Source organism: Thamnophis sirtalis, unplaced genomic scaffold (assembly GCF_051295495.1).
Source record: "Thamnophis sirtalis isolate CommonGarterSnake01/CBP01778 unplaced genomic scaffold, rThaSir2_p1.2 scaffold_6, whole genome shotgun sequence".
Taxonomy (NCBI): Eukaryota; Metazoa; Chordata; class Lepidosauria; order Squamata; family Natricidae; genus Thamnophis; species Thamnophis sirtalis.
The window spans coordinates 126,222,549-126,232,641 of NW_028261386.1; positions in this window are offsets into that span (position 1 = coordinate 126,222,549).

Sequence of the window (10,093 nt, forward strand, 5' to 3'; positions counted from 1 at the left end):
CAGTGATTTTTTGGGGGGTTGGAATCTTTGTTAGCTTTTTCAGATATCTAGCATGCATGAACAATAATGTCTTGGAGTCTGTTGAAATTCTCAATCATTCAGGTCATGGTTGTTCCAAAGGTGCTTTTTCTGTAGGCAAATGGACTTTCTTGTTTTTAATTTGAAGACATTTCACTTCTCATCCACGAAGTTGCTTCATCTCTGACTGGATAGTGGGGAATGGAAGGATTTATATTCCAAAAGACCAGATAGCCTGGTCATTTGCGTGCTTTTAGAACAGGGGTGTCAAACTTGTGGCCTGAGGACCAGATGCATCACAGGCTGGCCACGCCCACCCACAGTTTAGCAAAGGGGAGGGGAGTCACGCTATGTTATGTGACAATGACATGATGTCGTGAGTTTGACAACTATGTTTCAGAGGTTCATTGAAGCACTTGGAGGTTTATCTGCATCCTCAGGGTCATCTGAGTTGTGGTCCTGGTTCAGACATGGGTTCCTACCGGTTTGCACCAGTTCGGTAGAACCGGTTCATCAAATCTACCGAAACGGTTAGAAGAGGTTCCACCAGTGGACCCGGAAAGCAAGCTATACCTACAGAAGAGGTTCCAATTTTTTTTGAAACCCACCGCTGTCCTAGTTCCTACAGCCTGCATTTTTTTCCCCTTCTGGAAATCCATTCCTACTCCACACACCATCCAAAGGGTGCTCATCTCAAATTGTATAGCTAAAAATCAGTAGAGATTATCAATAACGTCTTGGGTTCACCAGTTTTATTTTGTTTTATTTTTCTAAAGACAGCTCAAACATCTTGCACCATTGTTTCCATGTAGGCTTATAATCTGCATTGACCCTAAGCAAATAGTTAGCACATAGCCTGAATTTTTTAATTTTTTTTTTAGGTTTTCACAAAAAGATTAGGCACTATTGCTTTAAGACTTGCTGTACTTTTTCTCCAGATTATCATTCTCTTTTTTTGTAATAGAACTTATTATTATATGCAGAAGTTGTAGTTCGACTCCATTACTAACCCTTTCGCTTATTACTCCAGTGACACAGGAATTAAAAAAGGAGCTCTAGGGATCACATTCCTAGTGAACTCTATGGCAGCAAATCTTTAGCAACATCTAATGGATGTGGTGCCTCAGTAGCTATGATGCTGAGCTTTTTGATCAGAAAGGCCAGCAGTTCGGTGGTTTGAATCCCTAGCCCCGTGTAATGGAGTGAGCTCCTGTTGCTTATCCCAGCTTCTGCCAACTTAGCAGTTCAAACTGCTAAGAGAGCCGAGGTGGCGTAGTGGTTAAATGCAGCACTGCAGGCTACTTCAGCTGACTGCAGTTCTGCAGTTCGGCTGTTCAAATCTCACTGGTTCAGGGTTGACTCAGCCTTCCATCCTTCCGAGGTGGGTAAAATGAGGACCCAGATTGTTGTTGGGGGCAATATGCTGACTCTGTAAACCGCTTAGAGAGGGCTGAAAGCCCTATGAAGCGGTATATAAGTCGAACTGCTATTGCTATTGCTATTGCTAAACGCATGTAAAAAATGCAAGTAGAAAAATAGGAACTACTTTTGGTGGGAAGATAACAGCATTCTTTGTCCTTTGGCATTTAGTCACGCCGGCCACATGACCATGGAGACATCTTTGGACAGCACTGGTTCTTTGGCTTTGAAATGGAGGTGAGCACCGCCCACTAGCGTTGGGAACGACTAGCACATATGTGCGAAGGGAATCTTTACCTTTTTAATGAAGTTTGATGCCAAGCGGGACCCATGCTCTGAACTATTTCACAACACTTGTGCTTAGATTTATCTTCCTGCTGTGGAAGATTAGATTTACCAAAGTTATCTACATCTCAATTTTATTCCCGTAATCCTAACATAAAACATTTGTGCATTTTTCCTATATGTGAAGGGGGGAAAAATAGTTTAGATGCCTGTAGTCTATTTTAATTACACAATGGTGCTAACAGTTCCTGAATTTTTAACAATATGGGACCACTACATTAACTTTGTGAAGCTTCATAGAATTTTAGTGCGGAATCCATTTAACATGTTATCATTTGGGATCAGTAATGAACATTCAATGAGGGTGAACAATAAAATGGAAAAATAAAGTTTGGGCTTCACAAAAACTGTATCAGATCTGCTCCTCTAAGTGTACCTTAGAGCACCACTTCTCCCTTTAGCTTTTACAGTCAATCCTCTCCCCTTTCTTGAAGATTGATTATTACATCATCTAACAAAAATCTGTGATTATTGCTCTTCACATATCACTATGTTGGGGTTGCAACACTGGAGACAGTATATTTAGCTGGAATGTAGGTGGGAGTAAACCTAGCAAAATGTGGGTGTGGGTGTGGGTGTGGGTGTGGGTGTGGGTGTGTGTGCACGCGTGTGTGTATGTATATATATATATGTTGTATTTGTGCTGATAAATAAATAAAGGGAGACTAGTATAGATCTATTTCAAGCTATTTAGCTCTCATCAGCTAGCCATACCCTTACTGGGATTCAAACCTGGGCTGTATTACATATTAGGCAGTTGTATTAGCCATTAGGCCACAGGCTCTCCTTCTTTATCAGCTAGGCCAGGGAAATAGGTATGTATTGTGTCACAACCCCTGGTATGCCCAAATATGGGAGGAAGCCTACTGCTTCCTTTCTCTGTCTATCGGCTCATCACAAGAGACCATCCAGACAGAAAGCCATTATTTTTACTGTTGCCTTTGTTACATTTGTGTTGCATTTGTGCTGATAAATAAATAAATAAATAAATAAATAAATAAATAAATAAATAAATAAATAAATAAATAAATAAATAAATATAAAATAAATATATTTATATGTTGTATTTTGTGTTGATAAATAAATAATAAATAATTTATTTATCAGCACAAAATACAACAAATGTAACAAAAAGGCAACAGTAAAAATATTGGGTTTCTGTCTGGATGGTCTCTTGTGATGAGCTGAAGGACAGAGAATGGAAGTAGTGATCTTCCTCCCATATTTGGGCATACTGGGGGTTGTAAAATCTAATAGATACCTTTCACCCTGGCTGGGCTGATAACGCATAAGATCCTGTGGCCTAATGGCTAAGATGTCTGCCTAACATGTAATATAGCCCAGGTTCAAATCCCAGTAAGGGTATGGGTAGCTGATGAGAGCTAAATAGCTTGAAATAGATTTATACTAGTCTCCCTTTATTTATTTATCAGCACAAATACAACAAATGTAACAAAAAGGCAACAGTAAAAATATTGGGTTTCTGCCTGGATGGTGTCTTGTGACGAGCCGAAGGACAGAGAATGGAAGTAGTGATCTTCCTCCCGTATTTGGGCATACCATGGGTTGTAAAAATCATATATATATATATATATATATATATATATATGTATATGTATATGTATGTATGTATGTATGTATGTATGTGTATGTATGTATGTATATATATGTATATATATATATATATATATATATATATATATATATATATATATATATATATATATATATATATATATTGTGTGTGTGTGTGTGTGTGTATGTATATGTATATGTATATGTATATATGTGTATACACACACACACATAAATACATACATACATACATACATACATACATACATACATATGAAATTAATACTGAGGAACACTCACAGAAGCAGAAAATTGAAAAAAACATAGGAGGATGAAAACAAAGGAAATATTTAATCTGTACTGAAATATTATCCTGCTTGATCTTTGACTACGGAATTGACCTTACCAAGATGGCGTATCATTACCCCAGCTACTTAGATTCCATTATGATGTTCTACTTACATCAAGTGCAGAACCAGCCTTTCTCTTCAACTTTTTCTTTATTAAGCATTGTAGATCAATAGGCTGTTATCTTCCTCAGCATTTTTGAGTGTGTGTAGTTTATTTATCTTATCTATTATCACTCAATCACATTGACTTCTGCTTTGCAAAAATGCATCACAGCCATTTCTTTTTAATTGCTAATGTTTCTTGTTTAACTTTCCAGCCCAGGAACAAATATCAAAGCAAAAGGAGGCTGCATCACAATTCATTCATCATTCATAAATATTAGCAAATTTCACTACTGAGAGAGAGGGGGGGGGGGAAGGCCTCTCTATCACCGATTTAGTATCAGTCTGCATTATTTGCAAATGCTAAGTGCTGTAACAATGACCTGAATTCTAGGTTGCAGATGCTTTGTTTGCAATTGTTGGAAGAAATGTCCTTCTGGGTTCAGTTCCAAGTGGGGGGAAAAGACACTGGAAACATGGAGGCTGCTTGGAAAGATGGTTTAATGGTGGACGGAATCACATGGCTTGAGTTCCTGAACAGGATCACATGGCTTGATCTCTTGAGCAGAATCACATGGATTTAGTTCCTGAGCAGAAAAGGGCAGAGATACCCTGGTTTTATGCCTTCCTTGGGCCCCACCCCAGAGGTTTCCATCCCTGTGTAAGAAATGCATTCTGATTGGTGGTCAGACTCCCAGGGGGCGGTGCAGGGGAAACCCAAAAAAGGAATGAATAGCCATTAGGAAGCTTTTAGAGTCCTGCTGGGGGCTGGGGGGGGGGGCAAAAAGGGCCAGTTCTGCCCTCCCCAGGCCTGGGAACTCTCTGAAACCCTCCTAAAATCTATGCATGGCCATTTTGGTGAAAGGGCAGAGTTTCAGGAGGCAAAAAAATGCTGTATTCAGTGTATAAGACACACCCAGATTTTCAGCCTCTTTTTTGAGGGAAAAGGGTGCGTCTTATACTCCGAAAAATACGATAGCTTGAAATGGATCTACACTAGTCTCTCTTTATTTCTTTGTCGGTAAAACATAAATTTAAGTTAAATTATTTAACCCTCCTCCCAATGAAGGTTGAAAGAGGAAGCTATTTTCTTACGTTGGGTGGTAAACATTTTAGGGGGAGGCGGAGAGACTAAACACAACATGTGTTTTTCTTTTCCCCAAATAAACCACTCCTGTCTGTGAAGTGATGTGTGCATTAGTCTGATTCATTTGAAATAGCAATAGCAATAGCAATAGCAGTTAGACTTATATACCGCTTCATAGGGCTTTCAGCCCTCTCTAAGCGGTTTACAGAGTCAGCATATTGCCCCCAACAACAATCCGGGTCCTCATTTTACCCACCTCGGAAGGATGGAAGGCTGAGTCAACCCTGAGCCGGTGAGATTTGAACAGCCGAAATGCAGAACTGCAATCAGCTGAAGTAGCCTGCAGTGCTGCATTTAACCACTGCACCACCTCGACTCTCCATCTGTGGCTATGATCTGTTGCAGTAGGTGCCTGTTGCTGTTGCATTTCCTATTGTTGCTGTATAATGACAACCTTGTCTGGAAGAACTCATTGAAAAAGAACAGAAGGAATATTTATTTATTTCACTTTATTTGTATGCCGCCCTTTTCCCTGGGGGGACTCAGGGAAAAGAAGGCCTGCATTGCACTACATGTTAAATTGAACCCACGCCTCCTCTGAACAATTCAAGGCAATGGACTTGGAACTCTCTATATTAGGAGAGACCCAAAGGGTCAAAGAAATAGACGAGCGATTTCAAGTAATATCACAAAGTCATTGGTGTCCCCTATTGCTCATCCAACCAAGGAGGTCATGATGCTTTCAGAATCAAGTCACAGATATTTCCAAGAAGCATGAAATCACTAGATAGGAGACTTTAATTATTCCACCATCTGTTGGAAGAAAGCTGGCAAGCAGGATCCTTCAAATAATTATTTTTAGCATTTACAGCTAACGGCCTGTGGCTATAAGAGGGTCAGCTACACTTTTCTCGATGGCAACCAGGAAGGAAGACTGTTCAGCAAGAAGTAATAGAACATGGAGGGAAAGTGACCATGTAATGTGAGATTTATTTGTTTGTCTGTTTGTTTTAAGAATATTTGTAGCTTGCATCAATCCTAGTGGACTCTAGATAAGATGCAACCAAGCTTTTATATATTAAACACACACATGCATACACAGTCTTGTCTTGTCTTGTCTTCTCTTGTCTTGTCTTGTCTTGTCTTGTCTTGTCTTGTCCTGTCCTGTCCTGTCCTGTCCTGTCCTTCCCTGCCCTGCCCTGCCCTGCCCTACCCTACCCTACCCTACCCTACCCTACCCTACCCTACCCTACCCTACCCTACCCTACCCTTGTCAGGCCTGCAATTATATTCCTTTTAGGATCTTTGGCCTGCCACACTTTCTCTTATTTCATTATGCTTTTTCATTAGTGTAGTAGTTGGGAGGGGGGAATAGAACGGAGTAGGATTGTGGAATGTATTGTTGTCATTCTTTTCTAGAAGACCAAGGTCATCTTTTGTCTCCGCACTTTTACACCTGACCGGAACCAGCTGGGTGGAGATGCCAGCATGGAAGAAGAAGATTGGACCATGTGATGGATTGTGGGTGTGGGGACAAGATCATGAACTTTTAACTGGGTGGGATTCTGATGTAATTTACAGAATTGGGATTACACAGAGGTGCTAAAATGTCTGATTTATTAAATTGGAACCTTAAGGATTGTTTTGCCTTGGACTCTGATTTAATTCTACATGATACTTGGAACGCTGACAACCCTTACCTTATCTTACCTTACCTTACCTTACCCTGTCCTGTCCTGTCCTATCCTTGTCTGTCTGTCTGTCTGTCTGTCTGTCTGTCTGTCTGTCTGTCTGTCTGTCTGTCTGTCTACCTACCTACCTACCTACCTACCTACCTACCTACCTATCTACCTATCTACCTATCTACCTATCTATCTATCTAGCTAGCTATCTAGCTATCTAGCTATCTAGCTATCTATCATCTATCATCTATCTATCTATCTATCTATCTATCTATCTATCTATCTTCTATCTATCTATCTATCTATCTATCTATCATCTATCTATCTATCTATCTATCTATCTATCTATCTTCTATCTATCTATCTATCTATCTATCTATCTATCTATCTATCTATCTATCTATCTATCTATCTATTAACTATATGAAACCAGTACATCAAAGGAAACATTTATTTAAATTTTAACTAAAAATTTATATGTATTTACAGAAATTCAGCCTCCATTTTAGAATGAAGGCGGTCCATAAAATTTTCCTCCAAATTGCTAGGGCATTCTTCAAATTCTTTCTTAAAATCGTCTATCTCTTGGGTGTCTAAGCTTGACAACTTTGAGATCTCTGGACTTCAACTCGCAGAATTCCCCAGCCAGCCATGTTGAAATTGAAATCCACAAGTCTTACAAAGTTACGTAGTTTGGACATCCCTGATCTAGATCCATTGAAAAGGTCCAGGGCTGCTGTGATCCTTACTGGTTAAATTAAAGGCTAATGTATTCCAACATGTATTTTGCACTTAAAAAAAAGAAGTATGTTTTAATAAAGTCAGAACATAGTAACAGATAATAAACAAATTTTATGACCAGAGAAAGATAATGGAAAAAGTATTTCAAAATGCAGAGGAGTTCCTGAAAAGTTCCTGATATTAAAAGCACAAATGCAAACAAAACCAATAATGGAAGACAGACTGAGAAGTCAAGTGGCTACACCGAAATGTTAGTGAAGAGCTAAACATATATAGGAAAAGAGACACGTTGCCAAGAAAAAGTACATAAAAATACCAATAATGGAAGACAGAATGAGAACAATACCAATAATGGAAGACAGAATGAGAAGTCAAGTGGCTACACCGAAATGTTAGTGAAGAGCTAAACATATATAGGAAAAGAGACACGTTGCCAAGAAAAAGTACATAAAAATAGCTGGCTACTGTTGAAATTGTGTCAAAGTTAATATTGTAACAAAGGAGAAACAAGAACAGTTTCTTCAGGAATGCTTCAGATTAAAAGAATAAGAACTGAATTATTTTATCAGTTACTTAATGAAAATAGTGACAGGTTACAAAGAAAATATTGAAACCCCTATTCTGAATATTGTGAATTCATAAATCCGTTGTGAAGCATAGCATAAATGGGTAGGATTGAACATTGTGATTGACACAAATATAGTCAGGGAATATTGTTGCTAGCTGCAGCATTTGTAGGTCAAATACCAAAGAAGGAATTCCAGTAGAGTAGAGTAGAGTAGAGTAGAGTAGAGTAGAGTAGAGTAGAGTAGAGTAGAGTAGAGTAGAGTAGAGTAGAGTAGAGTAGAGTAGAGTAGAGTAGAGTAGAGTAGAGTAGAGTAGAGTAGAGTAGAGTAGAGAATTCTTTATTGGCCAAGTGTAATTGGATACAAAAGAAATTTGTCTCTGGTACATAAACTCTCAGTACAATATAAATAACAAAATGATAGGCCACAGATCATAAATCATTGTTACAATCATCAATAATTAATGATTAGAATCTATAAAGTTTTATTAATGAAGTTCAAATACTCACTGCATTAGAGAGCTCCTCCATTAATCAGATGTGATGAGGGCAGTTGCAGGGATGAAGTCAATTGACCCATCTCAACGAGGGCCATCATCTTCGCAATCCATGCCTCCAGCCTGGTTGGTGACTTTCTCATCCGCCTTCTGATGAGTCCCGCTGCTGACGTATCATTATTCTTCTTGTTTGCTCTTATTTTATTTTTTATTTCCTAAGGACTGCTTTGTCTTCCGCTCCCCTCCGCCTCTTTATTTCCTGAGATAGGAGACTTCCATGGAGGTACACTTGTAAGTAAACCACAGGGGGCTTCGTTGAAAAAAAAGGGAGAATACCAAATGGTGATGGCAACTGGTGTGTGTTTGCATGGATCTATTTTGTGTGGGTGAGAAGATAATTACCTTAGTACGTATAAGCCAATGAATTCTGGCTGGGATTTATACCGAGCAGAGTATCTTGACTTCTTTGATCCCTTAGCTTAATTGCAGATAGGTTCCTTGCTTTGTTAGCCACAATAGGTATCAGCCACTGATGCTGGGAAGCTGAAGCCTCTAAAAATCCAGAAATACCGCAAAATGCTGATGGAAGGAGACAGGAAAATGCAACTCATAAGCAGCTGGGCATGTGACAACGGGTAAATTTTAAAAAGGCAGAATTAGGGAACAAAGAATGAGAAATGGCATGTTTTCACATGCATATTTAGACCCAAATGTCTATGAAGATTCTCAGTCATCCAGGTCATTGTGGTCCCAAAGGTGCTTTGGCCAAAACTAGTCAAAGAGGCTATCTACATTAAGACTGAACAGCCCTCTCTCAATAGAGGGAGGGGGGGTTGAAACCACCTATCACCTATCTCTATAGTCCTTTCAGCAGTTCCAAGAAGGTTCCACACTCAGTTGCATTATTAAGGTGACCCTGATGGCAAAGATAAACCTCCAAGTGGCCTCAGCAACTCCCAGAAAGAGTGCTAATGACCAGATGGCTGCAAGGCAGGAACATGCAGTCACTAGAGGCAAGGGAGGAGGGGCCTCACCAGTCTCCCCAGGGAAAGGATTTTAGATAATTTTCTTAAAATAATTAAAGCCAGGGTAGTTGCTACCAGATTTCAAGTCACAGTGGGTTGGTGTCTGCTCTCAGTATTAACTAGGAGGAGGCCAGAGAACTAGGGGCCTCTTTTGCATAAGGATTTTTTCGCCTTTTAAGAGTTAAGCAAGGGTTAACAAGGGAAGAATTTCTTATGCAAATGAGGCAAGTATTCTCTCGCCTCCTGTAGAGGGCATTTTTAGATGCTTTTTAGAGTTTTCTAGGAGTGACTAGCTCAGTCTGACTTCAGAGCTCTGGCTTTTCAAGAGGGCAGGGTAGGGCAGGGAGAAGCAGAGTTGAAATCATCTCTGAAACAGCAGAGTGTGTGGGGAGGGGGGAGCAATTCAAAAAGTTTGATCGGAAGGCAGCAGGGGAAGTGGGGGGGGGTATGGCAGAGGAGCTGCTTTCAAGCCTTTGGAAAATATATCCAATCCAACTTCTGTGTTTGTGTTTGAGAGTGAGTGAATGAGAGAAGGATCGAAGTTCTCTGTCTGCTTGTGTCTGTTTGAGAGAGGGGGAGGGAAGGAGAGAGGGAGGAAGGAGGGGGAGGGAGAAGAAAAAGAATGGGAAAACTTATTTTGCAAGGGGGAAAAATGCTGTCGCTTTAAATCGGAACTTAGCATGCCTG